This window comes from Microtus oregoni, unplaced genomic scaffold (assembly GCF_018167655.1).
Source record: "Microtus oregoni isolate MIOR12 unplaced genomic scaffold, Mior012 000027F_ref0000203, whole genome shotgun sequence".
NCBI classification, from domain to species: Eukaryota; Metazoa; Chordata; class Mammalia; order Rodentia; family Cricetidae; genus Microtus; species Microtus oregoni.
Genome location: NW_024543086.1, coordinates 30,078,513 through 30,106,379, shown reverse-complemented (window position 1 = coordinate 30,106,379; position 27,867 = coordinate 30,078,513). Strand labels below are relative to the sequence as shown.

General features: G+C 42.3%; 1 protein-coding gene and 1 pseudogene across 2 annotated transcripts in view; one reads left to right on the top strand and one right to left on the bottom strand.

The window, feature by feature from the left end:
* Positions 1–27,867, bottom strand: part of Shisa9 (shisa family member 9) — a 313,031-nt gene that overhangs the window by 78,096 nt on the left and 207,068 nt on the right. The window lies entirely within an intron of this gene.
* Positions 10,191–11,202, top strand: LOC121463826 (annotated as a pseudogene).

Below are 27,867 nucleotides of genomic sequence, written 5' to 3'. Positions count from 1 at the left end.
TATAGTTACCCTGATACCCAAACCACATAAAGACACAACAATGAAAGAGAATTACAGAAAAATTTCACTCATGAATATAGATGCAAAGGTGCTCAATAAAATGTTTACAAATAAAATCCAATATCAAAGATATCATCCACTGTGATCAAGTAGGATCCATCCCAGAGATGCAGGAATTGTTCAGCATACACGAATCCACCACATAAACAATCTGACAAAAACACATAATCATCTCATTAGATGCAGAAATGACCTTTGACAATATCCAACACCCCTTGATGATAAAGAGTCTTGGCAATATTAGAGATATAAGGAATATTCCTCAACATAATAAAGGCAGTTTACAGCAAGCCTATCACTCATATAAGCTTAAATGGATAGAAATTCAAAGCAATTCCACTAAAATTAGGAATAAGACAAGGTTGTCCACTTTCCACATAACTATTTAATATATTACTTAAAGTCTTAGCAAAAATATAACTGAAAGAGATGATGGGGATACAAATTGGAAAAGAAGTCAAAGTATCTTTATTTGCAGATAGTATGATAGTATACATAAGTGGCTCTAAAAATTCCCTATGGAAATTTCTACATCAACAAACACTCTGAGAAAAGCAGCTGGACACAAAATTAACTCACAAAACCCAGTGACCTTTCTAATTACAAGCGGTTAATGAGCTAAGAAAGAAATCAGGGAAACAACACCTTTCACAATAGCCTCAAATAATACAAAATATCTTGGGGTAACTCTAACCAAGCAAATGAAAGACTTGTGTGATAAAAACCTTTAAGTCACTGAAGAAATAACTGGAAGAGGATATCAGAAAATGGAAAGATCTCCCATGCTCATAAATTGGTAGGATTAACATAACAAACTTGGTCATCCTACCAAAAGTAGTCTCCTAATTTAACACAATCTCTCTCAAAACTTCAGCACAATTCTCCACAAATCTTGCAACGACAATTTTCAACTTCACATGGAAACACACACACACACACAGAGAATAGCTGAAACAATCGTGAACAATAAAAGAACTTCTGGAGGGCTGTTCATCCCTGATTTCAAGCTGTACCATAGAGCTACAGTAATAAAAACAGCATGGTATTGGCACAAAAAGTCACATTGATCAATGAAATCAAAGTAAAGAACCAGTGATAATTCCAAAAACCTGATTTTTTATAAAAAAAAAAAAGCCATAAACACACACCAGAAAAAAAATCAAGCATCTTCAGCAAATGGTGCCTGTCAAACTGCATATCTGCATGTGGAAGAATCAGAATAGATCCATACTGGACAGGCTACGTAAAACTCAACCCCAAATGGGCCAAAGACCTCAGCATAAAATCAGACACACTAAACCTGAGAGAAGGGAATGTGGGGGAAACCTCTGAACTCATTGGCACAGGAGAAGACTTTCTGAACAGAACACTGATAGCAGAGACACTAAGATCAGCAATTTGTAAATGTGACCTCATAAAACTGAAAGTCACAGTGAAGGACACTGTCATTCTGACAAAGTGTCTCCTTATAGGAGGAGAAAAATTTTATACCAACTCTACATCCAATAGAGGAGTAATACCCAAAATATATAAAGTATTCAAGAAACTAGACATCAATAAACCAATTAGAAATAGGGTACAGATCTAACTAGAGAATTCTTAATAGAAAAATCTCAAATGGCTGAGAAACAGTTAAAGAAATGTTTAACATCCTTAGCCATTAGGGAATTTAAATCAAAAGTACTTTGAGATTTCATTTTAAACTGTCAGAGTGGCTAAGATCAATAACACAAGTGACACTCATGCTGGGGAGGAGGTGGAGCAAGGGAACACTCCTCCATTGCTGATGGCAGTGCAAACTTGTACAGCCACTATGGAAATCAGTGTGATATTTCTCCAGGAAGATGGCAATTGATCTGCTTCAAGATCTTACTATACCATCTTACCACAGAGACACTTGCTCAATCATGTTCATTGCTGCTTTATTTACAATTGCCAGAAATTCATAAACAATTTAGATGTCCCTTAACAGCAGAATGTGGCACATTTACACAATGGAATATTACTCAGCTGTTTAAAAAAAATCAAGAAATTTGCATGTAAATGAATGGAACAAGAAAAAAAATCATCCAAGACAAGCATGGTATTTACTCATTTATATGTGGATATTAGCTACAGTCCTTAGAACCATGGAGGTCTGGGGACTAAGGAAGATAGATAGGTCTCATTAGAAAAGGGAGATAGAACAGTCAAGGGTAGTCGGGGTGGGCTGGAGTGAGAAGATCAAGTGGGAAGGGTATTCAAGGAGTGAATACACAGAGACAGCAAAACTTAAAAGCCATTTGAGGGCTAGGAATACAGGAGAAGCTTCCTAAAATATATACATTTATGAAGGCAATCTAAAGGAAATCACCAGATAATGGGGGAAACAGAACTACAACTTGACATCTCTTGTCACTAAATAAATTTTCCAGTACCAAGACTAGGTTTCATCTGATTGAATTGTTGGCCAAAAGGGTTCCATGGAAACCTCCCAATAACCCAGGCTCTTGTCAAGACTACATGTTGCTCTCTACAAAGTAATGCTGAGCCCCCTTGCTGAAGACAACACCTGCATAACCCACTGCACATGGAGAAGCTGAGCTGTGCCCGCATAGAGCCTTCACCTTCATGTCCTAGTGTCTTTGGTGAAGAAAGGTACTCTGCACACAACCGAAAGAGAAACATGAACACAAACTAGTCATCATCCCTTTGATCTATAATGCTGTCCTGCTCGCCAGATATGCTAGGACAACAGTGGCCCAAAGTTTGTGGGAATAACCAACCAATATTCGACTTGACTCCACAAGATGGAACCCATATACTACACTACCTTACATGACCTGAGACTAGATAGCCCAGGGATCTAGGGTAGCACAGGAACCCAGTGAAAAACTAAATACTATTGTTCTAAACCAACAAACAAAAAACCCACAGCAATCAAATGACTCCCAATGATACTCTACTGTACTCGTAGATCAGTGTCTTGCTCATCCATCATCAGAGAAGCTTCCTCCCACAGCCAATGGGAACAAATGCAGAGATCCACAGTCGACAGGGGATCTTAGGACACTCAGAGAGTGTCTTGGAGCACTCAGCCCTAAATGGGATGCCTCCACCAAATCCCTCCCCTCAGATCTCAGGGAGCCCTGAACAAGAGGAGGCAAAATGTAAGCCAGAGGGGAGGAAGGACAAGAAAACAAGGCCCTCTAAAGCAATGTGAGCAAGGTTCATATGAGCTCACAGAAACTGAGGCAGCATGCACAGCACCTGCACGGGTCAGCACCAGGTCCTCTGTATGTATATTATAGCTTCCAGTTTAGTGTTTTTAGGGGGTTCCTGATTGCAAACAAGTGAGTCTGATTCTTGTGCCTTCTTTTGGGCTCTTTCCCTCCTATTTGTTTGCTTGTTTTATCCAATTCCAGTGTGTTTGTTTTTGTTTTATCATACCTTATCATATATTATTATTCCATAGAACCTGTTCATTTTCTGATGAGAGACAGAAAGTGGGTGGATATGGATGGAAAGGCAAATGGGGAGGATCTGGGAGGAGGAGAGCGAGGGGAAACTATAAACACAATATATTATGTGAGAAAAAAAATCTACTTAAATTCAAGGAAAAACTACTTAAAATTTTGAAGAAAAAAAAACAGAAAGAAAATCCAGGGTGACTTGAAAGGTGTGTCCCAGCCTGGGGTTTCTAGTTCCCATTGTGTAACTATTTTGTGGTCTGACCTTGGGAAAAGCTTTCTTCTTGGCTCTAGAAGCTTGTCTTAGCCCTCACCTGCTCCAGTCATGTGTTTATGTAACACTTCTGTGGTTCCCCACAGACTTTGGATAGAGTCCCAGTGTCCTTAGCATAGTATTCAAGATACTTCATGACCTGGCCCAGCTGCTTGCTAATTCCCTGCCGTCTTCCTCTCCCACCAGAGTTTGGATCACTCATGTACTAACTGCTGCCCAAAGGCAGCAGGTTCTCAGTGACGCAAGCACACCACTGTTTCTGTTGGCGTTCTAACCACTTTAAAAAGAGATTCCTGGTGGAAATGCTGGAAGAGAAGGAGTCTTGTTTGGGCTAAAAGTTTCAAAGGTGTCAATCTATTATGGTGGGGAGGATATGATATAAAGACAGAAAAGGGGGTACAGAGGGCAAGATACAGCCCCCAAAGCTCTGCCCTGAGTGTCCCACTTTCTTCAAATAGGTCCCACTCATACCTTTCACCCAGTGCCAATAATTCCACCATAGTGTGAATTCATTGAGGTATTAACGCATTCATGAGGTCAGAGCTCTTGTTCTTTTGGAAACACCCTCACAGACCAGCCCTGGGCTGCTCTTCCCTAATTTCCTAGGCAGCTCTCAAGTCAATCAAGCTGACACTGAAGATTGACTATCACAGAGTCCTTTGTGCTCAGTAAGTCTCTCATCCCTTCTGCAGAAACACCAATTGCACTCAAGGGCATATCCTAATACATTCATTCATTTTATAAAGATATGTTAGTGCATTAATAGGCTCCAGGAATTCAATAAAATCAGACATTTCTCCTATCCCAGCAAAACTTTGGAATTAAAATTAAAATAGGCCTTTCTCCAGCTACCTTTCCCAGTAACTTCCACTTGGGATGTAGAATGGAGGACAGTTTGAGTGAAGTATCTCACCCTTGCCTTTATTCTTCCTGTACCCCTGTCCATATCACACCCTCCCCAACCTGACAAAACGACACCTTTGAAACTTCAAGTCAAATGTATCCCATTAGTCACAGTTAAGAGGGATATAAGCTCAAGGGTAGGCACATCTGTATTTGAAACCGGATTCTGTCATCGTGAAGCTGTGGTCCTGAGTAATTTTTTAACCTCCCTGAGTCTCAGTTGCTTTGTGTGATAACCCTGCCTCAAAGGGTTGAATGAAATATTTTCTCACTTGCAGGGTTCAATCAAAGTTGGCTTTAGCAACTATGTCCTTCATGTCTTCCTGGTGGAAATGAAAGGGTAGTGCCCCTTTCATTTTCTGAATGAAAAAAAAAAATGCCTTAGCTAAGGTACTGTATCACCCAGTGTCTCCTCCATTCAAACACTATACCTTCACTCAGTTTTATTGTGATTTAAGATCCATGAGGTGAATAAGGTTTTTGTTTGTTTGGGTTGTTGTTGTTGTTACTGGAAGAACTTCAGCATCTAGAGCAGGACCTGACACAAAGTAGGTGCCCTGCAAGAATCATTCCCCCCCAAAAACTGGAATTTTATTGCCGTGAGTCACAGACTTTAAGGGTACAATGACTTTGCATCACCACTTCCTGCACTTTCAGCAGGAGGAATGTTGTTGATATCTTGGGGTTTTTGCATAAATATAAAATAAAATAAAAAAGATTAACTCATTTTGTTGAATATCCCTTCTCAGTCCTGGGTGAATGAATTTTGCATCTGTCAGCCGATTACAGGGATTCATCTGTTTATTCATTATGATTAATAACTCGACCACCACATGACAACACAATGTGCCCCACATCTCTCCTTTAACCCTCATGACAATCATGAAGGCAGATATTTCACTTCATAAGCCAGCCAGCTGAGCCCAGGCTCAGTCTGCTCACTAAGTATTCAAATAGAGGCTTGAACTCTAAGACTGAGTCCAGCACTCTCCTGTGCCATGATCCATGCCCTCCTGTGGGTTCCCAATGAGAGGCCAAGAGTCTTCACTCACTCTGCTCCCTTCAGAGGGGCCCATGGCTCACAATGATGAACACGGAGGAAAAAATAACTGACATTAGCAGGAGCAATAAAGCTAAAGAAACTGTTGTCAATAGCTTCCCCAAAATCATGGTACTAATTAAGAAAGATGTTCCTTGTTCTGCTACAAGCTCTGTCTTCTCTCAGGGATCAATAAATCAAAAATAATTGTTTACTTTGCCTTGGTCCCCACCCTCTTGCCTATATTTTTTCCTTCTTTCTTTGTATAATATGAAAGTTGATGAAGGAGCCCCACTTCCACTAATGAAAGAAACTTGTTTTCTTGACACTGTATCCCTCATTAAGAAGAGCAAAGTCCACTTAGTCGTGGCTCCTGCTGCCCCTATTTTTCCAGAATAAGACCTTAGGTCCAGAAGGCCAGTTTGGTAATAAATTTCAAGTTTCCACTAAATCCCTTGCTCTTTTTTTTTTAAAGACATTAAATGACAGTTCCAAAAGTGACTAAGTGACAGCAGCCTCTCTATACATTTGCTTCCTGTTTCATCTCTTGACCCCCCACCTTAACAATGTGCACATGAACAGCACTTAGTTGGTCCCAAAGAATATGAAACCTGGAAACCTACTGAATGACAGCGTGTGAACCTGGAAAGCCTGGACAGGTGAACACCCAATCAGGACTAGGCAGTTTAACTTGCAGAATTAGGTACTTTTCCATTCCAAGCCTCAGATGGAGTACTAAGCTCTCAAAGGGGTTCCTTCCCAGCTGTCCACAGAGTAAAGAGAGTGAAGGAAGAGATCATCCATCTTCCTTTCAGGACATAGACTGCTCTGCCCACCCAGAATGGGTGTATTGCATAGCTCTCATGGTAGAACCATGAGAAGAGATCAGCCATGTTCCTTCCAGGACATAGACTGCTCTGCCCATCCAGAATGGGTGTATTGTATAGCTCTCATGGTAGAACCATGAGAAGAGATCAGCCATGTTCCTTCCAGGACATAGACTGCTCTGCCCATCCAGAATGGGTGTATTGTATAGCTCTCATGGTAGAACAGTGGTATGGCAATAAACCTAACAATTAGCTTTTCAGGGGCTAAAAAGTGACATAAGTGGCAACATCTGCCAACTGCCATAGTATAAATACCCCCACCTAGACAATGTGGCCAACTGCCAGTGCCCAGTCACATGACATAAAGTCTTTGGACATATGTTTTGGCAGAACTGTGTCTTATGGGTTCTCATAGACCAAAATTAGTTTGCTGCAGCATCCCTTGACATCTTTGGATTTTCAGTTGATGCCCCATGTGCTGTGGTCCATGAGAAAGAATCTCTTTGTACAGCTTACCATTGCCTGTGTGAGAGCTACAACTCTGCTTCATTGTGAACAAACTTGTTTTCATGGTGTTTGCCTATCAGCCTTTCTGGAGTCAGGTTCTGAAGCTGAATCAAACCAAGAGGGACATAACTGGTGCATGGTGACCAGAACATGCCATGGCTTCCCACTGAAGACTCATACACTGGCCCAGCAGCCTCGCTGCCTCACAGAAAACCATCGTCACCCACTGTTTTAACTCTTTACCTCCCTCCACACTAATCTTTTCTGAATTCAAGAAAGATTGGCAGTACACCACAGACTTAGTTGATCATTTTTATTGGTATGCTATGGCATGAGAATTAAAACACCCGGAGCAGAAACCGAGGCCTTTTCTCTACCTACACATGCTGTTAAAGTTCATGGCCATGAACTTCAATATATCTTCAAGATATCTTCTCCCATAAAAAACACAAAACCGGGAGTTAGGGAATCAAGTCCCCTCTAAAAAATTCCCTAACCTACAAGCTAATGTGCTTCAGATGGGTTCAAAATGCTAAGGTTTCTGCATCACCATGGAAACAACCCCCACAGTGAAATAATCAGTGATAGTAATAAAATAAAGGTAATAATGAGGTGGCAATAAAATAATTAACTTGAGGTAAGCAAGAGGCAGAAGTGGTTAGAGCTAGTTGGCAAAGACAGGGAATGCACCACCTAAAGATGGCACAGGAGAGGTGAGTGATTACAGGCGACTTGGTTCCTCAGACTTGAAACACTGCGGACCACCGGCCCCTATGTGTTCAGGTGAGGATGAGCTACTTTCGCATTGCTGAGACAAGAGATTAACTTAGGGGAGGAAGATTCCCTCTGGCTCATAGATTCAGAGAATCGAATACGCAGAGTTAAGACATGGTGGGTGGAGTGGCTCTCATCAACGCAGCCACAAGAGAGAGAGAGAGAATAAGCATTCAGTTGAGTTTCTATTTTTCTCCTTTGATATTATTGTTCAGGCCTGTCCAGCCTTGATCCACTTTTTCTTTAGATCCACTTTTAGAGTGGGTCTTTTCCCTCTGTTAATCTCACAACACCAACAAGTATGGTTAGTACTCTCCTGGGTAACTCTAAGGCAGCCAAGTCACCATGGAAGATTAACTGTCACAAGGTCTCATTGCTGTTTATCATGGGAATCCATCACAACATAGATTCCAACAAGCACGGTGTGAAAAACAAGTGGAGCTGGAAAAGACTTAGAAACTACAAAGAATTAACCTTACTAAAGTTAATTTAAAACCTTTAAAATGGCTACACTAGCTGGGTATTTGACTCCATAAGTAAGTATTAGGACTCAAGTTCAAGCCTTCAGCATCCATGTTTGAAAAATAAATGGGTATTGTGGTACACACCCATAATTTAAGTGCTAAGGAGGTAGAGATAAAAGGGTCCTTTGGGCTCCCTGGTCAGCCAGTCTAGATGAATTGGTGAGCTCTAGGTTCAGTGAGAGACCCTGTTTCAAAAAATAAAGTGGAGATGTATGTTTGTTTTGTTTTTTTTTAATTTCATTTGGAGAACAAATGGAAGCCAGGAAAGTAGAAAGGGCCCTTGCGGAGTGGGTAGACACATTAAGATAAGAGAAATGGTAGATTAAAATATTAAGGTGGAATTCTAGATTTGGGGTGACTTAAGCAGGGAAGGGTTTAGGAGTGTCGGCGAGAGCTTGAGGTGAAAGGAAGAGCTCACCCCAAGAAAGGCAGTATGAAAAGCCATATGGAAGCATATTATTTTACAGCCAAGTTAAAAAAAAAAAAGTTGCCTCCTATCCAAGTACTAACCAGTCCCAACTCTGCGCAACTTCTGAAATCAGGCATATTCAGATTGGTATGGCCAAGGATACTGAAAAGCACCATATAAGCTTTTAAAGGAAGAAAGCAACCAATAAGACTAACCAGCTATGACACCTGTGAACAATATCAATGACCAACGAGGCATGAAAACCCCAAGGGTACAGCAGCGGTACACACACCTTGGCAATAACAGTTCTCTACGACCCTGGGACTTAGGACCCCAATGTGGGATGCTCCTTTGTATGCTTTGAATATGTTTATTACCACTGGTTAATAAAGAATCTGTTTCAGCCTATGACCGGGCAGAATAAAGCTAGGCAGGAAATCTAAACAGAGATATATACAGAAAGTAGACAGAGAGTCAGGGAGATGCCATGTGGCTGTCAAAAGAGAAAGACACCAGAACCTTACTGGTAGGCCACAGCCTTGTGTTGATACACAGATTAATAAAAATTATTTAATTTAAGATGTAAGAACTAGCTAGGAATACACCGTAGTTATTAGCCAAATAGTGTTGTAATTAATGTAGTTTCTGTGTGATTATTCAGGTCTTGGCGGCCAGAAAATGAACAAGCAGTCTCTGCTTACAGATGGTGTTCAATGTGAGGTAACTACATCCACATAAAATCTGAGAGAGCTTGGAAAGGAATTAGAAATAAAAGAACAGAGGTAAGCACAGCTTCTTGGTAGCAGCATTTTCTCTGGTGGGCTATGTTTGTTTGCTAGAGGCAAGCAGAGGCATGATTCCTTTAAGATAAGACTTTCCTACAGTGTTAACATCAAAAACTGTGTGGTTCATTTAAGATCCAACTTCCTGGTTCATGCTGGTGCAGTTATGGTACACTTAAATGGGGTCTATGAGCAGTGTGTTACAAATTGCTTAATGGTGGCATAGACCAGCTGCATCCCTGGAGTTGGGGCAGTGACCATGGCTCACAGAAGCAGTGAACATGCCTCTGCCATATTGGACTGAGAGCAAACAGGCAGGGCTGTGGAGTTGGTCCTAGCCACTCCCACCTAGCATTAATAGAAAGGTATTCCTGGTCAGAAAATTATTACAGATACACAATAAAGATGGATTCAGAAGAAAAAGACCTCTACATGGGTCACAGCATTGGAGAATAAATGTACATGGGCTTAGGAGAGAGAGAGAAGAGTACAAAATGTCATAGATTAAAGGAGTAAATATAATTCAATATTAAAAAGTAATAGAGTGCCTGACATGATTCCGTCCTGCGTGCCTGTTCTGAGGAGCAGCAGGCAGAACCCTCCATCTGACTTCTCTGCCACCGAAGAACGCGCCTTCAACTCATGGAAGACTCCATGGACATGGACATGAGCCCTCTAAGGCCTCAGAACTACCTTTCTGGCTGTGAACTAAAAGCCGACAAAGATTATCACTTTAAGGTAGATAATGATGAGAATGAGCACCAGTTATCACTAAGAAAGGTTAGTTTAGGTGCTGGGGCAAAAGATGAATTACACATCGTAGAGGCAGAAGCAATGAACTATGAAGGCAGTCCAATTAAAGTAACACTGGCAACTTTGAAAATGCCTGTACAGCCAACAGTTTCTCTTGGGGGATTTGAAATAACACTTCCTGTGGTCTTAAGATTGAAGTGTGGTTCTGGGCCTGTGCACATTAGTGGACAGCATCTAGTAGCTGTAGAGGAAGATGCAGAGTCAGAAGATGAAGATGAGGAGGATGTAAAGCTGTTGAGTATGTCTGGAAAGCGATCTGCTCCTGGAGGTGGCAACAAGGTTCCACAGAAAAAAGTAAAACTTGATGAGGATGATGATGAAGATAATGAGGATGATGAGGATGAAGATGACAACGACGATGATTTTGATGATGAGGAAGCTGAAAAAAAGTTCCAGTGAAGAAATCTGTACGAGATACCCCAGCCAAAAATGCACAAAAATCAAACCAAAATGGAAAAGACTTAAAACCAACCATCAACACCAAGATCAAAGGGTCAAGAGTCCTTCAATAAACAGGAAAAAAACCCTAAAACACCAAAAGGACCTAGTTCTGTAGAAGACATTAAGGCAAAAATGCAAGCAAGTATAGAAAAAGGTGGCTCTCTTCCCAAAGTGGAAGCCAAGTTCATTAATTATGTGAAGAATTGCTTCCGGATGACTGACCAGGAGGCTATTCAAGATCTCTGGCAGTGGAAGAAGTCTCTTTAAGAAAATGGTTTAAACAGTTTGAAATATTCCGTCTTACTTAATTTCTGTAACAGTTGATATATCTGGCTGTCCTTTTTATAATGCAAAGTGAGAACTTTCCCTACTGTGTTTGATAAATGTTATCCAGGTTCCATTGCCAAGAATGTTGTCTAAAATGCCTGTTTAGTTTTCAAGGATGGAACTCCACCCTTTACTTGGTTTTAAGTATGTATGGAATGTTAAGATAGGACATAGTAATAGTGGTGGTCAGATGTGGAAATGGTAGGAAGACAAATATACATGTGAAATAAACTTAGTATTTTAATAAAGTAAAAAAAAGTAATAGAGTAAAAAAATAAGGTGGAAAATACACAGAGGGTCTGAATTATGCATATTACTATATTTTCTTTAAATTTTTTGACTGTAGAGAGACATTTGATTCTGGGAGCTGCTAAGCTAAACCAACATACATATTTTAAAGGTATCTTGACTTCAAAATTTGGGTCTAAGGATATGTTGCTTTGCAAAAGAGAGTCTGCTTTTGTTTCCACAGAAGATAAGAATCTGTGGATTCCTTCCAGACTAATGTGGTTTGATGAAACAAGACACCCCAAAAGATCTCTGTGAACCCTAAAAATATTTTGCCCAACTTACAGCAGAGGATGCTTAATCCTACCACAAGGACATGTGCTCAACTATGTTCATAGCAGGATTATTCATATTAGCCAGAACTGGGAAACAACCTGGATATCCCTCAACCAAGGAATGATTAAAGAAAATGTGATACATTTACACAATGGAGTATACTACTCAGCAGGAAAAAAATGACATCTTGAAATTTGCAGGCAAACAGATGGAACTAGAAAAAGTCATCCTGAGTGAGGTAATGCAGACCAAGAGAGACAAATATAATATGCACTCATTCATAAGTAGATAATGTACTTATAAAGCAAAGGACAACCAGCCTCCAGGCTACAACCCCAGAGAACCTAGGTAACAAAGAGGACCCTAAGAGAGACATACATGGATTCATAGGAAGGCAAAAGAAGATAAGAACTTCTGAGTAAATTGGTAGTATGGAGGGTAGAAGGGGAGGGTGGAGGATAGAAAAGAGAATGGGGAAAATGTATATAGCACATTCCTATCCAAACAATTAAAATGAGGATTTAATAAAAAAAATATATTTACAATTTTTTTTAAAAGAACTGGGTCATGGAATACTATGAGCATTTCATGATGGCTCTTTCTAAAATGCTCTGTCAGCTAAAAACCACTGAGTTCTCCTAAAGGTTCTTTCTAGCCCAGAACTCTCAGTACCAGATGGCCCGGGGCTCATAGTTTAGCTCTGGTCGATTCTCACAGAAACTTACAGTAGAGCCCTGAAATATTTCCTTTAAGAGCACAAAATCCATAAAGACCAAAACAGTATTTTTGCCAGACAACACCCCAGGGAATGATGTGTTGTTTAATTACAATCACAATCTGGTTATTTCCTCCTGTTAGCCTATGGTAAGGACATAACATAATGGAAACTTCTATCTTGGACTTGACATTATACTCTATTACATCAATATATTAGTGTCATTATCAGTGTTATAACAGTGTCTCCATAAGCAGAAGCTGTGAAACATTTAGGGATCAGGGCATTAACGAGGAATCAACACCTCAATGGGAAGAGAGATAAACAGGACAAGCCAGAGGGAGAAACTGAACTTGAGCCTGGTCTAAAAAGCCCGGGATAAGCCAGCAATGAGCTGAAGGATGAATGTTGCCCATTAGGGCTGCCTCTTTCAGGAGAAAATAGTGCAACCCTGTGTATGTGCCTCATTTCTTCGCTAATGTTGGATGTTCCAGGAAGGGTGTGATGCTGCAGAGATCTCCAGCTGAGGCAATCCCTAAAGGAGTGCACAGTTGTAACTCCTGCTGAGCACACTCCTGACAGCTAGGCAGCAGGTCCTTTGGATAATAAGGATCCAGATTGCACATCTTTATTTTTCCAAAGTAATGGTAGCTGCTGGTGTTTGAATAGGACTTGACATTTTCATATCTAATTATGTTGCTTCCCACAATCCAGACCTGACCATGGTAGAGTCAACTATTGCTCAAAATATTTGCTGCTCTTTGCTATGAGAGAATTATGTCATGCTGTCTCCGAGAAGAGGGTCAGACATGTGACTTCCTTTAATCATTGACACATGGGTGAATGTGGTATCTTTTATTTTTAAGCAGAATTTAAAAGACACTCTCTCCTTCATCTTCCTGGCCAAGATTGAAGAGTATCCAGCAGAGGGTCAGTTTCTTCAGCACAGATTTCCACGAGAAGGAATATGGGGCTCCACAGCTACTTTGCCATGGCTGTGGTCATCTGCTGTTGCTTCAAGACATTAGCATCCTTAGGGTATTTGTACCATGAGAACTTAGCCTGGATCGGCTGAAACATTCCCATCCCTCTAAGGCGTGAAGCTGCCACCTGTCAACCCTACCCATCTCTCACATCTATGCTCACTCTCATCACACAAAACCCATTTTTCTTCCAGAAGAATTTTCATAGCACTAATTCTCAAAGGGGAGTAATTTTGCCCACCAAGACCAAAGGAGCAATGGATAAAACACATTTTTTGGTTGGATAGAGGCCAGCAGTGTTACTAGATGTTTAATACTCAATATTCACTCTGAATTTTTTTCCTCACCTCTTCTCAGTATGAAGAAATAACTCTCCTGTCTTCTCCATTAGCCCAGGTAAGAACTACTTTGAAAATCCCCACCTGGTGCCCAGCACTATAACTGACTAGTCAACTAAAACTTAATGCTTATTCAAGATAAATAATAACCAATGTATAATGAAGTATGCTGAGCACATAAGTTCTTTAGATACATTATTTAATTTTACTTGTAAATTAAATTAGTTATTACTTATGTCTTTTATTTTACAAATGAGAAAATTGACCTGACAGGTTAAGTACCTTAGTCTGTAGTTGGCAGTGACAGACTCAGGTAATCCAGCTCCAGTCCACTAAGTCCCAGCTCTCTCCCGTGACAGCCTGTGTACATTCCAATTCTTTTTTTTTTTATTAATTTTATTGAGCTCTACAATTTTCACTGCTCCCCTTCCATCCTCTCCCCTTCCCTTTAACCCTCCCGCAAGGTCCCCATGCTCCCAATTCACTCAGGAGATGATTTTTTTTCTTTTTCTAATTCCCATGTAGATTAGATCTATGTAAGTCTCTCTAAGGGTTTTTATTGTTGTCTAAGTTCTCTGGCATTGTGGTTTGTAGGCTGGCTTTCTTTACTTTATTTTTAAAACCCACTTATGAGTGAGTATATGTGAAATTGTCTTTCTGGGTCTGAGTTACCTCACTCAATATGATGTTTTCTAGATCCAGCCATTTGCCTACAAATTTCAAGATGTCATTATTATTTCTTTTCTGCTGTGTAGTACTCCATTGTGTAAATGTACCACATTTTCCTTATCCATTCTTCAGTTGAGGGGCATTTAGGCTGTTTCCAGGTTCTGGCTATGACAAACAATGCTGCTATGAACATAGTTGAGCAAATGTCCTTGTGGTACGATTGAGCATCCTTTAGATATATACCCAAAAATGGTATTGCTGGGCCTTGAGGAAGGTTGTTTCCTAATTTTCTGAGAAATTGTCACACTGACATGCAAAGGGGCTGTACCAGCTTGCATTCCCACCAGCAATGCAGGAATGTTCCCTTTACCCCACATCCTCTTCAGCATAAGTTGTCACCAGTGTTTTTGATCTTGGCTATTCTTGCAGGTGTAAGATGGATTCTCAGAGTTGTTTTTATTTTCATTTCTCTGATGGCTAAAGATGTTGAGCATTCCAATTCTAAGGAAGTTCTCACACAAAGTGGAAACTCAGTGAAAAGCAGCGGCTGGAGGGCTCTGTCACCAGCGAAGCCATAATATATACATATTTTCAGTAGGAATTCTAAACAATATTAGCAATAAAATATTCTTCCCTGCCAAGGTGTGAAGGCGTAAGTCACAAACAATCCCACACCAGTTTGGAATTATGATTAATAAGGTGGTATTTATTTAAAGGGGAAAAAACTTACAGATCACCGTCCCAGACGACAGCCCTCTGCGCAACCAGGAAGGAGTCTAATGGCCTGAAACGGAGCAGGAAGTAAGAGAGAGCGAGGAGGGAAGACGCTGCTTTTTTAAAGAGAGAGAACACGCCCCAATGGGCTGGTATCTCAGCGGCTATTGGCTGGAGGAGCAGAAGGACCTCCCGCAACAAAGATGGAGTATTTTCGCTCGACACCTCTTTGATACAGCATGGAATGGTGGTTAAGTGGGTGAGTGGACTAGTATACAGACTGGAGATAATGGAAGTGATGAGGGAGCAGCCACTGATCGACAGCAGCCAATTACCTCCATGACTGCCAATCAAAGCAAAGCCCTTAGCCTGGTGTGGCACAGTGCCTCCCTTGGATATCATGTGCAAAATGGGGTCGGGAGTCCAGCCAATCCAGCTGACTAGACTTGAAAATTGGCAAATCATCCACTTGCAGACACACAAGGCTGTGTATCACTCACAACCTGAGACCTCCATCAAGTCTGCATAGGTACAAAGAGCCAGGAAGGCCTTAAACCCCCAAATTTCTGAAGACCCTATTATTGACTAGACAAGTCTCCAGAACCCACTGCTCACCAAAGTGTTCTTTGGGGCAAAAGAAGAATGAACACACACAGCCATGACAAGTAACCCCTGTTCCTTGGGCTTTTGATGATAACTCTGTGGACATTTTATCATGACTGAGAACAGAAATTCACTGTTTCTCCAGCATTCCGTATCAATGCAGAATTCCCTTGCAATCTGTTAAAATGTGAAGGTTCAGGAAAATAAAACACTTGTCTAATACACAGCAGGCTCTAGATTTTCAGTCTGGGAGACTACTCATTTACTGTCTGCCTTCCTGTGTTGATTCATGAGATTCTGCAATGTGGAGATGCCCATTTCGTTCATCTTTTGCCTACTTAGATATGAGAGTAGCCTTTGTTTGTTGAATGAGCAAATGACGGCTTTGTTCCTCACTGCCAAGCTCTTATCTGGTGACTTACTCCTTGAACACATTCCCTAAATGGCTTCAAAATTTACCCAGGGGTTCTTCCCAGGCCTTCAAGAAGACCTAGGAGTCTGGGCCAGAAGACATTCCCTAAATGTCTGCCTTTAATCTGAAATGTTTTCCTCAACCAGTCCGCATTTCCTGAAGTTTCCTCCAAAGACTTTTATTTATTCAATTGTTTTTAGTACCGTTTCTTGCCACCTCTTAAGGTTTTCACTTTATGAGGAAGGAGCATGCTACAGCCAGACAATCACAGGCAGGAGATAGTGACATTGAACTTCCCCCTCAATTGGCCTCTAGATCTAGGGAACATTGGTAATGTCAGGACATTGTTTATCAATTGTAACAACCATGGGAAGAGGCTGCTACTCACCCTCTGGATACAAGCCAAGGATCATGTTAGCCCCTAAAATGATGAAGGCAGGCCCATGACAAAGAACTATAACAGCCAAAAGTAAACACTGACACATACACTGATGAGAAGCACTAGAAGTTAGCAACCGAAAACATAGGAAGTTATAGAATGGAAAAATAATAATGCTAAAAACCACAAACGCCCTCAGTAGATGCGTACTCTCCTGGGTGAACCACACTCTGGCTGTCTTCATTCGAGTGTCCTCTGAGGTACGATTATCATCTCCATGTCACTAACGAGGAAAACAGGACATCTACAGGCCCTCAGTTACGGAGTAGCTGAGCCTTTACCAGGCTTTCCACTGCTGGGGGCTTCAAATCGGCATCCCTCTCCACTCTGGAGGACTTGGGGCCAGCGGGGCTTCAAATAGGGCATCTCTCTCCACTCTGAAGGACTTGAGGTCAGTGGGGATTCAAATCGGGCATTTCTCTCCACTCTGAAGGACTTGGGGCTAGCGGGGGCTTAAAGTAAAAAGGCACAGTGTCTTGAGTTCATTGCTGAGATTAAAATGCCACAAAACAGAGGGCTGACACTCTTGGAAGGTTCTGTGAAAGGAACCGCTCCTGACAGGAGTGTGAGCAGTCACTGGCCTTTGCGGTCAGATGAGCAAATGGCAAATCTGAGCACCAGTTGGGTTTCTGTTGCTACCATCATTGAAACAAGACTGGCGGAGTGAAAAGCACGTTGTGTCTGGAAGCAGAGAAGGAGAAAGCAGGATGTGACTTGTGACACACCCACAAGCACACTATGGGACTTTGGTGAGTTCCTAAGACTTGACTACACACATGGGTTTTCTGTTCTAGTAGCTTCCATAGCAGGGGTACTGGTGAAGACAGACTGGAAGTGGGAAATCTCAGGAACAAGTAGGCCATCTCTGCTTTGTACTGAACATGTCGTTTGAAGGCTGCGGAGATGCCTGCTTCCCGCGCAATCCCAGCATGGGAGTTTGACTCCCAGCACCCATGTGAAATGGCAGGTGTGCAGCTGTAATCCACTGAGGAGAGGGAGAGGTGCCAATTTCTGCCCAGCCTGCCCAGTGAGCTCCTGCAGCTGACAATGAGGGAGCTAGCAGTGGAGAAAGACACCAACATCAGCCTCTGACTCTCACACGTACGGACACGAGTGTGCACATGTAGGAACATGTACATACATTCACCACATATGCACACTCACAAAGCAGGTCTTATGACCTAGGGAGACTGTTGTGTTGCCATGGCAAAGAGGGGAAGTTGTAATAGGAATCACACAGCCTGTGAACCGAACTGTTTACCACCTGATCTTGAACAGAAAAGTTTTGTCCATCACCAATATCTTAATATGGATTTTTTTAAAACTTTGAAAATTAGCAAAATCAAGATTCATAAGTATGATAGATGATACACTAGAATATGATGCTGTTCATTAGAACCATAAAGAGGAAAACACTTTGCGAAAGTGCTAAGGAATATTACTACTCAAGCACTGACATCAATTGATAGGGGTGCACTTGACAAAGTAAAAGAAAAGGAAGAGAGAGAGGAAGGGAAGGAGGGAGGGATAGAAGAAGGGATGGAGAGAGGAGGCAGAAGAGAGAGAAAGACAGACAGAGACTCAAGTACACTTGAGTGTACAATCATCACCACTTCTTAATTTGATTAACTCTCAGTTTTCTTTTTACCTTTGTAAAATATGTGAGTGTATGCACATAAGATGCAATGGGAAGGAGCCTGGTCTATCACTCTCTCCCTTGACACAGGGTCTTTCATAGAGCCTAGGGATAGGCTGGTATCCAATAAGCCCCACTGATCCTCCTGTCTCTGCCACCCACCATGCCAGGGTTACACACACAAATGACCTCATACCTGACCCCTTACACAGGTTCTAGAGTCCAAACCTGGGTCTTCTTGCTTGCACAGCAAGCATTTGTACAAATTGAGCAAAAGTCCCAGTTTTCTGAGTAGATCATGCTGAACCAGAGAGGGGAAATCCCGAGCTGCTCCTGAGGCTGCTGGGTTATTAAATATGACACACCGAACGGGTGACTGATCCGGTCACCGGCTGCACCACATCCGTGCGCACATCATTCCAGGAACTGTGTGGATCCCCAGCTAGCTATGCTTTGGCAACCCGTGTCTCTTCCTTCCCCTTAGAACAAGAGGAAAGTGGATGGATCCTGAGGAAGGACTTTCAGTACAAGAAAGATCCTGGAAAATTGGGAGTCATTCAAATCAAGTGATTCCATCATTATGACCATTACTAATGGCTGAGAATATTTCAAGATATGAGAAGCTCTCTGGGATCCTAATCACAAAAAGCCTTTAAAGGTGATGGGGGATGGCTTCACTTGGGAGACAGAAGGGGGAGATATGGTAGGGGAGGGAGGGAGGGAAGGCACATAAGCACTTCACAAATCAGAGGCTCCAGAGAGACACAGAGTAAAGGATGATGGCAAAAGTTGTCTATAAAAAAGAGGCAAGTCTCAGGATACTAAACCTTGGGGACCAGTGAGGAAGCAGTATGCCTACCTGGGATGTGCCCTCTTTCAGAGAGCCCTTCTGAGCCCTTCCAAAAGAAACCACGGCAGTGGCCCTCAGCAGAGGATCAGCAGAGCCCGCACTGTGCACAGGTAGCAGAGGATGCTACTTCTCTTTCTTTGCTGGAAATTGGACCACATCACCAGCTTCCCTTGTCACTAGGCAGAGTGGGAATTACTACATTCAGTGGGGTCCTAGTAGAGTCACATTCTTTCACTCTGCCAGGCCTTTGGAAAGACTGCCCACCTACATCATAGTGCCACCACCCTTTGTCTGTTGGTCAGGCACTTTAGACCCAGGTGAGCATATCAAGGCCCAAAAGGAATGAGAGAACGAGAAGACAGAAAGTGCACAAGTCCCTGACTGACTGAATGGAGAAGTGCTCAGTGTGTGGATAAGAAGTAAACATGGGTAATACAGTGACTTTGGGGGGTATTTTAATATTTCAATACTTTCTTCATGACCCTTTATGCATTTGGTCACTGGAATAGAAATGCCATGAAAGTAAGAACTTTGTGCCCATTCATCCCTCTGGTTCAAGCAGCATTTTACATAAAGGTACTCAGAAAACATGCACAGGGGAAAAAATACCAGCAACCTGAGGGCAATAGAAATCACAATACATACCACAGAAACACTGGAAAAATAAAACCAGTGCATATACACAAGTCTGCACATATTAAAAAAAATCAAATTTCTGTCTGGGTAGCAGTTTTAACATCATCATAAAAGTAGCATTGCACATGCACAAGCTCAAGATAAGCACACCCACTGTGGTGGACGGTACCCCCAAAAACAGTGAGGCATGACCACAGTGGTGTATGTACCCCCAAACAGTGAGGCATGGCCACAGTGGTGGACTGTACCCCCAAACAGTGAGTCATGGCCACAGTGGTGGACTGTACCCCCAAACAGTGAGGCATGACCACAGTGGTGGACTGTACCCCCAAACAGTGAGGCATGGCCACAGTGCACATATAGTGAGCCAAAGGAAACTCTTCTTCCTCCAGTTGATTTTGGTGGGCATTCTGTCACAGTTGTAAGGAAAGAATACTACTTGTCTAGTGTCCTAGTTGTTAGACTGACACACATGCCAGTTTTCTCTCCTTCATAAATGAGAGCAGCAGAATTTATCAGATAGGGATGAAATTAAATTGGGTTAGGCATGAGGAATTTTCTGTCAAACACCTGGTAATGCAGGATTCCCCTCTTTATGCTATGCTCTGTATGCTTGTTAATAAAGAATTGCTTTGGCCTGTGACAGGGCACAATCTAGCTAGGTGGGACAACTACTAAACTGAATGCAGGGAGAAGAAGGCAAAGTCAGGCAGATGCCATGTAGCTGCCCAAGAAGCAAGATGTGAACTAACAAACCTCGAGCCTTGTGGTAAAATATAAAATAATAAAAACGGGCTGATTTAAGATGAAAAGCTAGCCAGGAATATGCCTGCGCCAATGGCAAAACAATGTTGTAATTAATATAGTTTTTCTGTGATTATTTGGGTCTGGGTGGCTGGAAAACAAGAGTACAGTCTCCATTTGTAACCTGGCATTTAGAAGGGGCTCAAAAATGTACCACCTCCCTCTCCTCCCTTTTCCCCAGTTGTTCCTACCAAGCCCTGATCTCAGAAACTCAGCAGCAAGCAGAGGCTGTGTCCCCAAGTGACCCAGTCACCAGGACCAGTCAGTATGCACCCAACTTTTAATAGCATTTAAGCTTTGTCTGGGCACCTAATTATCTTGATGATGCAGAACTCAAAATAACCCTGTGTGTGCACCACAGGAAAGGTCCACCTCACAGACCCAGCCCTACTAAGCCAGAAAAAAAGCATCTAATAAAAGAATTTAACAACTTCAATCCTCAGAGCAGACCAGCCTCAGAAGCTGGGCCCACCCCGCCACCCTCCTTTTCTCTTGCCCTTTCTCTCTCCCTCTCTTTTTATTCAGTTCATAATTTTCCGGGCACTTGAGAATGTGCAGCACAATGGTCAGCCTATCTATCCTCAAGGAGCCTACACTCTGAAGAGGGAGAGCCGAGATAACCACACAACCCCGCAGTAATAATAAGATAGCAGCAGGAGATTCTGGAAGAGGGAGCCCATCTCGGGGAAGGCTTGCTCTTAAGACACTGGCACAACTGAAAATGTCATGGTCCACACACATAGGCTCACCAAGGCTTCACAGTCTCGATGGATCACTGTTGAAATAAGAGCGGCAGGGCTGCGTCCCCAGCACCCCAGCCGCCCACATGGCTTATGCCCCGAAATAATTACACGGAAACTGTATTCTTTTAAAACACCGCTTGGCCCATTTCTATCTAGCCTCTTCTAGGCTAGCTCTCGCACCTTGACTAGCCCATTTCTAATAATCTATGTAGCCCAAGAGCTGGCTTACCAGGAATGATCTTAGCCTGCGTCTGCCTGGACTGGGAGAATCATGGCAACTCCCTGACTCAGTTTCTTTCTCCCAGCCTTCTGTTCTGTTTACTCCACCCACCTAAGGGTGGGCCTATCAAATGGGCCTAGCAGGTTCTTTATTGCTTAACCAATGAAATCAACAGATTGATATATGACACTCCCCCATCACTTCCCCTTTTTCTGTTTAAACAAAAAAGAAAGGCTTTAACTTTAACATCGTAAAATTACATATAGCAAAACAGTTATCAAGCAAGAATTAGAGTTACAATATTTATATCTATTTTATCTTTTATCATAACTAAGGAAAACTATAACTATCTATTCATTCTTTAACTCCATCAAAGACTCCAGAAGGATATAATACTACCTAAGTAAACAAGAAATAAGAAAACTCTAGAAATGACAGAAACATCTCGCTGCCTGGACAGTCACCCAAAGTTCTTTTGTACCGTTGGGGCATCCATCTTCAGCCTTCAGGCCCATAGTATCCAGCAGACATTTTCATCAAGCAGGAAATTCCAAAGACAGTTTAGTCACTATCTGTTGTGTCCTGCAGAATGTCTCGCAGACTCTTTCATGAGTCATGAACCCCAAAAGACCGTCTTACCTTTAGGCAAGTTCAGCAGTCCTCTCTCTGTGGGTTCTCTGTGTCCATTTTATGCAACAGTCCAGGTAAGAGCAGTTTCTTGCCCAAATGGCTATAAAACTCCATAAGGATCCTCTTCGATGCCTATCTTCCTCTCGAAGTAGATTGGTGCCGCCAGGAGCAGATATGTCTCATTGTCATGAAAAGTCCTAAGTTATTAAAATATTTTAAATGCCATATTCTGCAGCCTTTGAGAGATATGAAGAATGCCTATCTGAAATATATCTCTATACATCTAGAAAATCTAAGTAACATGACTACAAACTTGACTATTATTTATGATTATCCATCAACAACCTATATTTCCTAATTATACATTATATTTTAAATGAACTACACAATCACAATACCTTAATCAAGAGCAGAATTACATATACATATAACAAAATTGACCTTAAATCTCTATCAATAAAGCAAAATCTATACTAATGCAAATTATTCATATCTATATCATATCCCCCTTTAAATGTAAAAGAACATTTATAAACAATATTTTGGGAACATGGGCGCAGTGTCATATATCAATCTGTTGATTTCATTGGTTAAGCAATAAAGAAACTGCTAGGCCCATTTGATAGGCCCACCCTTAGGTGGGTGGAGTAAACAGAACAGAAGGCTGGGAGAAAGAAACTGAGTCAGGGAGTTGCCATGATTCTCCCAGTCCAGGCAGACGCAGGCTAAGATCATTCCTGGTAAGCCAGCTCTTGGGCTACATAGATTATTAGAAATGGGCTAGTCAAGGTGCGAGAGCTAGCCTAGAAGAGGCTAGATAGAAATGGGCCAAGCGGTGTTTTAAAAGAATACAGTTTCCGTGTAATTATTTCGGGGAAAGCTAGCCAGGTGGCGGGACACAGCCCACAGCTCCGTATTTCAACAGATCACTGAGCTCACTCTATTATAAAAAGACCCCCTAAGAGCATCCAGTGTTCTGGACGTATCATGAAGGCAGACCCTGCTTGCTTCCCACCAATTTCAAATGTTAATGACAATCTCTGGGGCCAGAGTAATTATTAAGACAAAAAGAAGACAGTTTTCTCCTTGTGTTCCATTCCAGGTCAACAGCCAACCAACAATCAATGTCCAGTATTACCCAGGAAGCAAATCAGCGCTCTGTATTGTGTGAATCAGTCAACAAATGGTAAGTAAATATTCCATGAGTGCCTGGCATAGTCTTGCATCATGCTATCTTTATCACAGGAAGGGACTTCATTACAGCAAGTGTCTCCTGCAAGAAGTCTTGTGAAGAGAGAATCTAATCACATAGCTGACTCGAAATCATTTTGATTTGGGCTCCTAATTCCAAGATTTGGGGTAAATGTGTTTGTATCTGTGCCAGAGGTCAACCTCAGGAGTCATTCTCAGGTGTGCCCACCTTGGTTGTTTTTTTTTTTTTTTGAGGCAGGGTCTCTCACTGGTCTGAAGTGTGCCCAGTAAGTCACGCTGGTAGGCTGATGAGCTGCTGTGCTCTATCTCCCCAGAGCAATGCTCAGAAACTTCCACCAGCAATCCTAGATTTTTCCTGTGAGTCAGTTCCTCCTGCCTGCCCAGCAAGTGCTTTACCACCTGAGTCTCCTGCCAAGCCCCTGGAGTACGAAATAATCACTCTATGGAACTCCAGGTTTCATTTTTACAGGTGTGGGCAGCAGCCCTGAGAGCTCAGGTAGAAGGACAAATAGAGCTTCATGCAGTATCTCATCCAACACAAACCAAAGACACAGAAAAGGATACTTAGGATTCCTAAATGTCCTGACTGACCCTCATCACAGGTTCGGAGCTGCATGACATCAGTGTTCCTTCACTGAGAACGAGGTAAATGGCTCATAGAGGAGACGCTACCTCTGTAACACAGACTTCTGGGATTGGAGATGCTTACCCTCCCCACAGGACACCTCAGCCCATTCTGGAAGTCACTTTCAGGAAGTCAGTGGTAAGCCCACAGGTGAGTCTAGATGACAGTGGATGTCCACGGGTTTAGTGTTTACACTTTCTTGGGTGGATTGAGTCCAAGCTAGTACCATTCCTGTCCACGCTGTATCCCAGCGTTCCTTGGAAAGTAATTTGTTACATTTATAATAGTGACAGGTTCCAAATGCTTCATGCTCTAAAGAATCCAATCCCGCCTGGGCATGGAGTTTTGCCACTACTTCTCTCCGTTTCCCCATCCTGGCTAACATGTCGGGTCAGGTGGTAACCTCTCTCCACAGCCTTTCTTTCCTCCCAGCTTGAGAAAGCTCTGATTTAGTGATTGTTCATTATCCCCCCATTTAGACAATTTTCCACACACAGTGGAACCTTTAAACAGTGTGAACAATGTTGTCGATCTTTCTGCACACTGCCTCTGCCAGGCATTAAGAGGGAAATTGGCTGCACAGCAGGGGTGGCATTAGGCGCACAGTCTCCATTAATAGTAACAGGCCTTTAAGTTCAGTCGAGAAAGGGGGCACTTCAGACACCTGCATCTGTCTGAGTGGCTGGACCCACGATGATGTCGTTCCTCACCAGGGGACAATTTTCACACGTGAGGTTCAACAGGATGGGCAGAAAAGGCACCACCTACTGACAAGGTGCTGGGTGCAAAGGGCTCGGATGATATTTTGTCATTTTGACCTCAGAATAAAACCAGGGGTTAAGTACACTAGTCACATTGTAGAGATGAGAATGTAGAAGTAAATACATAAATCTCCACAGCTGATATGTGATGGAGCCACGGTATGAATGTGAAACACACACAGACATACACACACACACACACACACACACACACACACACACACACACACAGGCTTTTGTGTCTGAATACCTGTGTTGGGCTGGCCATGCTGATTTAGAGGTTGTGGTGACTTTAGAGGAAATGGATGCCTGAAGGCTGCCCTTCAAGGGTCACGGCCCAGTTCCACTTTCTCCCCTTGCTTGGGTCAGCTCCTAAGATGTGAGGTGTGCCTGCCATAATCTCCTGCTGCCAAGAATTCTACCATGTGCACCAGCTGTGATGGACTCAAGCGACAAGCTAGCGCTCAGCTGTTCTTCCTTACGTTTCATCTGGCAGTTTGTCGTTGTGCTGGACAGAGTAGCTAATATAAACAGAACATGAAATTTGGTCCTTTTTCAGCTCCTGTGGTCCTAAGGCCACCAACCCTCTAGAAGTGGGACCTCTCTTTCTTTCCCAGACTGGGTGGCTTCCTTTGCGGGCAGTTGAAGAATTGCCAATTCATCATCATCTGCTAGTATTTCAAATGAGACTCATCCTCACAGGATCCTTGGGGGCTGCTAAACAATTCTTCTCATCCATCTTGTGTCTTTGTTTAAGCAAGAATACAATTACCTCCCCCCTTGTTCTCTGTGCTGCTCAATAAGGCACTGTCTCTTTGTTTGCGAGCAGCTCTTCTCCACCCCTTGAGTGCCAGTCAGAGACAGAGCAGCTAGACCACTATTCCCATCCTACATCCTAACAGGCACCATTAATCAATTTCTCACCGAGCAGCTCTTTCTAATGGATCAGATTAGATACTAAAGATTTAATTTTCTTTCCATCCATGGCCCTAGCCAATCACAGGTCTCAGATAAATGAGTGAATCTGTCCTTAGTGAATCACAAACTCTATCCTTTTCTGCCTCACCACCCCTACTTCCCAGTAGAGCAGAAAATCAAATTGACCATATTCTAATGATCCATTTACCATCATGTCTCTTTCATTTTTCTCTCCTCACATACCTTCCTCAGACTAAGGTCTAGACAGATATTCTTGCTTCTAACCTTAGTTGTATTATATTTAGTTGACTTTTTCTCCATCTGTAAGACAGAAATCATAACTTCCCAGCACTATCGAGGATAACCCTTTGAAAGGAACATGCACCATAGCAACGGAACATAAACCATGCCACCAAGTCATGGCATCAGTATCTGTACCTTCTTTCCAACGACCAAAATCATACTGGCTTACTGTGCTCCTATAAAAATTGGGTTAAAAACACTATGAACTAAACTTTCAAATCTAGCTGGCACCCCATGTACATTTTTTACAACTTTATTTTTCAGAAAATCTTTTTTTTTTTTCAGGAAAAATCTTCAGAGCACTGCCCTCTCCTCCACCACTATACCTCTGTCTGCTTCCTGCATGGGGAAGTTGGTTGGTTGTTTGGTTGGTTGGTTGGTTTGTTTTCCATTCAGTTTCTCCAGTTTTTAGGAAGGATAATTCTCTAAGACACTTTTTGACTGAAGGCAAAATATGTTGGTGGCTTGGCAAGGAACGGTCACATCTTAAAAGGACACCAGACCTTTGGCTGAGCATAACAAACTCTGGGACAGTTTATGAAGCCTTACAGTGGCACTGCATGCCTGCTTCAAAGCCTCTGCCTTCAAAGCCAACGCCAGTGCTGGTTTATTTGCCTCTTAAGCAACACCGCAAAATTATTAAGCCAAGTTCAAAATTATTGTGTACCATATATAAGCATGGTACACAATAGATCAACCATTTCTACATAGCAAACTACAGTAATTTCAGTCATTAGTAAAACCGTGGCAGTAATCAGACCTGGACAGAGTTCCCACACACTGGCTATCTTACACGGATCATTGTTTGGCTCTATGGGAATTCCTGGAATACTTCTACTATCATAATCACTTTACCAAGGAGGAACTGAGATTCAGAGAACAAATGCCAAAATTGACTTTTATATAGCAATGCCGTGTGTGTGTGTGTGTGTGTGTGTGTGTGTGTGTGTGTGTGTGTGTAATGAATGCAGTGGTCTATGATCATAGCAAGAATATTGAACAGGAATAGACAAAAATCGATGTTAAGACATAACAACACTATTTCTCTTTCCCATTCCCACCCGTGTGATTCACATTCTGCTGATACTGTTCATAGGAAAAAAGTGGCCACAGTGAGTATCATTGTTCTTGAATTAGACCATCTATTATAGGTTTCATATGTTTAATGGATATACTTTTGGTTGAAAATTGTTATTAGAAAGACACAGACACAGATGGTCTTAGATTATCAAAATCACCCATCCCAAGACTCCCCTGGGCTCTAACTGGGCAGGGGAGACACTGGCACTATATAGACTGGCACTACAGGAAACGAAAGACCACAGCTGGAGACTACAGGATCCCATGTAAACAGAATCTCTCCCTTCCCTCATTCTCCCTGGCCTTCCTTGTTCTGTTTCTCCTGAATAATATGAATCCCTAATCTTTGGTCATATATGAAAGGGACTACTAATGCTATGAATGAGTCCCCATGCTTAGGAAACTGCCTGTCTTAGAGATGATTGCCACTTAGACAAGACAGTGCAGCCCCTGTGTTCTCCATCAGCTCTGGCCTCTACTCAGTCCGAACTCTGCATCCTCTAAGACACTCAAAGAAGGCATCTTAGGCATCTTGTGTATTTTCCTTTCTGGCTTTCTTGAAAACTTCTAGGGCCATTTGCCTCCCTCATGAATATTTGCAAGAATTCAGGCTTCTCTGTCTCATTGAGTTCTCACGTCTTGTTTTCCGCCTTCTTAGCAGAGCTGATTTGACATAAATATTTATGTGTAAAAAGATGTTCTCCAAGTCCCCACTGCCTTCTACTCTACATACTACTGTGTGGGGAGCCTTTGAGGCCTCCAAGTGTGGTTTCTCTGTGTGCCCTGTGGAGTACAATGACCATCAATTTTATCCCAAATTGTGGGGACAGAACAGATGTCTGATATGTGATCTCCACTTTACAATCTCCACAGTGCCAGGCCC